The sequence below is a fragment of the Populus trichocarpa genome, chromosome 14 (genome assembly GCF_000002775.5).
Source record: "Populus trichocarpa isolate Nisqually-1 chromosome 14, P.trichocarpa_v4.1, whole genome shotgun sequence".
In the NCBI taxonomy this organism is placed as follows: Eukaryota; Viridiplantae; Streptophyta; class Magnoliopsida; order Malpighiales; family Salicaceae; genus Populus; species Populus trichocarpa.
Window position 1 is genome coordinate 15678438 of NC_037298.2, and position 5499 is coordinate 15683936.

General features: G+C 32.8%; 1 long non-coding RNA gene across 1 annotated transcript; it reads left to right on the forward strand.

Moving 5' to 3' along the window:
• The first annotated feature begins 1604 nt into the window (after positions 1-1604).
• LOC112324020 (uncharacterized) lies at positions 1605-3473 on the forward strand. The gene is made up of 2 exons (XR_002977569.1): positions 1605-1848; positions 3341-3473. It is a non-coding gene; the product is annotated as an uncharacterized LOC112324020 (long non-coding RNA).
• Positions 3474-5499: the final 2026 nt, after the last annotated feature.

Consider the following 5499-nt stretch of genomic DNA (forward strand, 5'->3'; position numbering starts at 1 on the left):
TGTTTCTAAGAAATAAGTGAGGTAATAAAGAATACATTATAATAAAGGATAGTGCAATAAAAAGGGTAGGACTGAAGGTGCAAGCACCGATTAAAAATCAGTGATGTTATTTTGAAACGATAATAAGCCTGATAAATAAATAAATAAAGGTGGAAATTATAAAATGAATATATATTCAAAAATAATAAAATGACCTTAAAGGTTTAGAAGGAAAATTGATATGATTTTATGTAAAGATTGAACAAGAAAATTTGGATCGTTGAAGAAAAAGTCATGAACTGACTAATTTTACATTAGGAAGCAGAGCTCTTAATCCAATTGTCGGATCGGGATAAAATTTTGCATGAAGTCTATTAATATGTTTTCCTACCTTGGTTAAATATCTCATCCCAATCAGAGTTTGGTAAGACTAGCGATTTAAGCAGAAATAAACCAGATAGTTTACATGAAAAGTAAAATAAAATACATAAAGGCATGAATGAAGGACAAAATTATAATTATGGAAAAAAGTGCCTATAAAACTGCAAAGAGGCCACCGGTAAAAAAAAAACAAAGAAAAAAAGAAAGAAAAAAATAGAGAAAATCGGATGGAGAGAGAACTGCAGATTTTGGAGAAAAACCAATAATGATCGGGTGGCATATCTCTGGAATCCACCATTGGATCATGCTGCGGTTGGTCGCCGGCCGATTTCTCTCCTTTCCACCGTTGGAGCATGCTCATTCTTGGATATGTGGTTCGCCTAGATGTTTCCTTCATTATGGACGGTGGAGATCGGAAACGCATTCTCCGGAAAGGTTTTGTGCCTGTTGAACAGTAGCTCATCCATTTTCAGGTAAGCTCGGTTTTATTCAGATCTAGGGAGATCTAACTGTTGGATCATTATGATTTTGAGATAAATTATGGACAACTCTATGATATGTAGTCTGACCGTTGGGTTTAACACAATAATCAGAAGTTAATGACTTATTTTCTTTTGAATCTATTGCTAGTTTTGGCAAAATGTAGTAAGCTTGATTAAATACAAGTTTTGATGAAATTAGAATTGTGTGGGTGTAGGTTTTATGGAAGATGTAATGGTAAAATATGTTCTTGTTATTAGTATTATTATAGATTAATTGTGTATTCTTTATATGAGGGGAAGAATGATTATTGTGTAAGAATAGTAAGGAACATTGCTATATGAACATGTTGATTGAATAAAAAGGTAACTTGTTGGTTGTGTGGATATAAATGGGGTGGAACCATGAAGAAATTGAAATGAAAGAAATTCGGAAAATAAAACATATTTAAAGCTAGTCATAAGTATTTTTGGCAAATTGATTAGTTAATGAAGATTGTCATGGATTCCAACTAATAGGGTGAAATTGTTGTTGTGATAATGATCTAAGAATATTAATTGTTAAGGTTTGTCGCATATTTTAATTGTTAAGACTATTAAAATGTGAAAGAAAATGAATGGTTCATCATTTTGTTGTATTAATAATAATAATAATAATAATAATAATAGGAGAAATCCCAAAAGGAATGAGTTTCTTTATTTTGGTCTAATCTTGCTATATTGTAGAGGTAGGGAAATTGTTTGAATCTTTTGCTTTAGAATTGGTTTGAATTTGTGATTTAATGATGCCAAATGACCTTGGATGATGTTGTTTTTGCATGAAAATGGGAAAGAGTATGAGATCCTAAAGAAATTCCTTGTGATTGGTTTGAGAATACTAGTTGAATGAAAAGTAAATAAAGTTGTGATGTTGGTTGTATTGTTGATAAAGACTGAATCTCTGGTGGTACAGAGGAAACTGTGGGGACTGGACAATTGCATGGAGTGAAAGCACATGCACATACTCTAGGTAGGTGCATCGCACCTTGTCTTTTCAATTTATGTAAACTCATTGATTTCAGAATTTATTGTTTTATTGCTTCGATAAATATTGGAATGAATATGAGTACCTTGCATACATTGATGTGTATCAACTAGTTATGACATAATTGAAATGGATACGAGTGTCTTACGTACATTGATATGTATCAAACTTGTTGTGATATTACTGGAATGAATAAGAGTACCTTGCGTACAATGGTATAGATCAATTAGTTAGGATAAATTGACTCTTAAAAAGATATTGTTGACACTCTTAAACAACATGTGATATGGTTAGGGGTTGAGATAAAGAGAAAAGGTTGAATTGTGGATGTTGTGTGTAAATGGAAAGGTTGATGAATCTAGACAGATTCGTCTCCTGACTTGTGGAGAGAATTTGAGTAGGAGGATGAGGAAATTAGAATCAGGTTCCTTCATAATAATTGTAGATTTGGATGTTGACTAACTAAGGAAACTGGCCTTACTCAATTTAGAGCTATAGAACTCCAATTATGGGTCACTAACCAAGATTGGGTCATGACAAACCCTATAGGGCAGTAGGTCTAATTTGTTGACGAATATTTTCGAGTGTCTTGGGGGCAGAACTGGTTTCTCCTCCCTTCATGGGACTTGTAGCCCCATGTCTTAACTTTCCAACAATACCAAACTTGCTTGAAACGGAGTCCTAGAACTCCAGATATAGTCAAAAATCTGAGAATAGGTCAGAATACGACCTCTGCTAGTATATTCGGAAAATCGCTAAAATGACTATTTAGATGCATTAAAGGCTGAAATTTTGGGTCATTTCCCTTCGAGAAACATGTGATGTTACATCGTAGCTTCGAAAAGAAACGAGCCATGTTCGAAATGAAAATTTGTAATGATAACTATGGTCGGACAAAGAATGACAATATTAATGGATGAATTGGCATGGACTAGCATACATTTAGTGTATGTTAGGATCCCGGGTAAGGGGATCACCATGTATTGATGCCTATGGGGGCATGGACTAGCATACATTTAGTTTATGTTAGGATCTCGGGTAAGGGGATCATCATGCATCGATGCCTATGGGGCATGGACTTAGCATACATTTAGTGTATGTTAGGCTCCCGGGTAAGGGGATCGCCATGCATTGATGCCTATGGGCATGAACTAGCATATATTTAGTGTATGTTAGGGTCCCGAGTAAAGGGATCGCTAAACATCGACGCCTACGAGGGGATGATGATACCGGTGGAATTAGTATTGACAATGAGTTAGGCAGAAATAGTTGTGGTTGATTTTATGGAATCTTGAATGGAAGTTAAAAATGAAAGATGAAACGGTTTTAGTAGTTGAATGAAGAAGAGTTCCAATGGAAACAAAAATGGAGAAGTGAATAGAATATGAATACATGTTTGCCTTTTTAAATTGTTGGATATTTGTGTTACTATACTTATTGTGATATTCATGTTTCAATAATATGTATTTTGTTTCAGGACCATCGCGTGTACTACAGGAGTAGATCCTAGCTTTTGTTCACTTTTTGTTATGTAGTTCTAGGTAGTATATCCTTGTATTTTGAAATATTAAAACATTTATAGAACTTAATTTATATATTTGATGTTTAAACTTGAATAGATGAACTTAACTCTGAAATTCATATAATCATGTTTCATGTATGCGTGTTTATCTCATTTATTCCTCTATAATGATATTTGTTGTTCAATGTATGTTATAAATATTATGGTTGTGATGAGGATGATGTTTGTGGGATTGAGACCCAAGACGATTGGGTCGTGATTGAGTTATGAGATGTGAGATATTAGAAGTGTAAATAGGTATATGTCGATAACTTGGGACCTCCTAGTATAGGGGAGACTCTGCCGAAATTTTGGTGGAACCTGTATATCAAAAAAAAAATTACCTGAAAATTTCCAATGTATCGCGAAAAAGAATGTAGAAAATCAGGGTTGTCACAGGTTGAGACCCAGGATGATTGAGTTGTGATTGAGTTATGAGATGTGAGATATCGGAAGTGTAAACAGGTTATATGTCGATAACTTGGGACCTCCCGATATAAGAGAAACTCTGCCAAAATTTCAATAGACTTTTATAAGAAAACTGTATGTATATAAATGAAAAAATTCTCATGCTTTCCATTAGATATGTGCTTGGTGTTTTACCCTGAATTTGGAGATGTTACAAGATGTTTAGAACCCTTCTATAGGGGAAAAGTAAAATTCTTATAAATTAAGTTTATAGTACCTTTGTAGGTTGTTGTGGGAGTGAAATCATGGAAGAATGATGGAGAAAAATGATAAGTAAGGAAGAACTATAAGGCCAGCTATAAAGAGAACAAAAAGGGGAAATTACACATTTATGATATTATCCATTAATTGTGTTATAAAATGTGTGTTTAATGATGTGAATAATGATTTTGATTGAGTTGAGTTAATAAAATGATGAAATATTGGATAATTGAATGGTTGGGCCTAAAATGATGAAATCGCAAAATGTTAGAGGAATTGTAAATTGTATAGAATTGTGTAAAATTGATAGGAGTTAAAGGAATCATGAATTTGTTTATAATTAAATTGATTTTCTTGTGTAATTAATAATTGGAATGTATTGATGAAAAACTTGAATAAAATTATAATGGATGTTACAATGAATAAGGAGTATGTTGTTATACGATAATGATACTTAATTGAAAACTCGTCGATACAAGGAAGAACGTTGGGGTGATTCAAAAAGCTGGTAGAGCCACTCACAGTCAAAATGCAGGTAAATACTTTGTATCTTGTGGTAATTTTCCTTATAATTTCCCCGTAAATTTTACTTGTGAATAAGTTAATCCATGAAAATGTGGATAGTGATATTAATAGTGTATATGGAAGGAAAGATATGCAAGTTGAGAGAATTGTTTGATATTCATTAAGGAAAACTAGAATATTGGCTTCCAAATAGGAATGCTGAATTGATTGGCAACCAAGATGGATTGACCAGTTTGTTTGGTATTCATTAAGGAATACTAGAATATTGGCTTTCGATTGTGAATGCTGGATTGATTGGCAGTTAAGATGGGTTGGGCGGACTGATTGGTATTCATTAACGAATACCAGATTATTAACTTACGAATGTGAATGATGGGTTGATTGGCAACCAAGATGAGTTGACCGGATTGATTGGTATTAAGGAATATCGAATTATTGGCTTCCAAATAGAAATGCCGGATTGATTAGTAACCAAAATGGGTTGGCCAAAAACATTAGTATCCATGATGAATACTAGATTATTGGTTTTCAAATATGAATGTTGGATCAATTGGGAATTAAGATGTGTATGCTGAAATAATGAGTACTCAACAGAGAATATTGGATTATTGGCTTCGATATGGAGATGCTAGAACAATTATTTGAGTTATGAATATTATGAGATTTGTTTAGGGTTGGATAAATTTATGTAAAAAGAAAATTGGATGTTTATAAAAAATAAATTAAAATATTGTCTAGGTAAAAAATGGATCATTTCCTTTTAAGTGTTGAATGAAATATTAACATGTGACTTACTAAAAATTATTGATTCTATTACAAGTAACTCATAGGCTCACCAAGAGTAATCATTAGTTGTTGCTTTTTTGTAAATTTAGAAAATT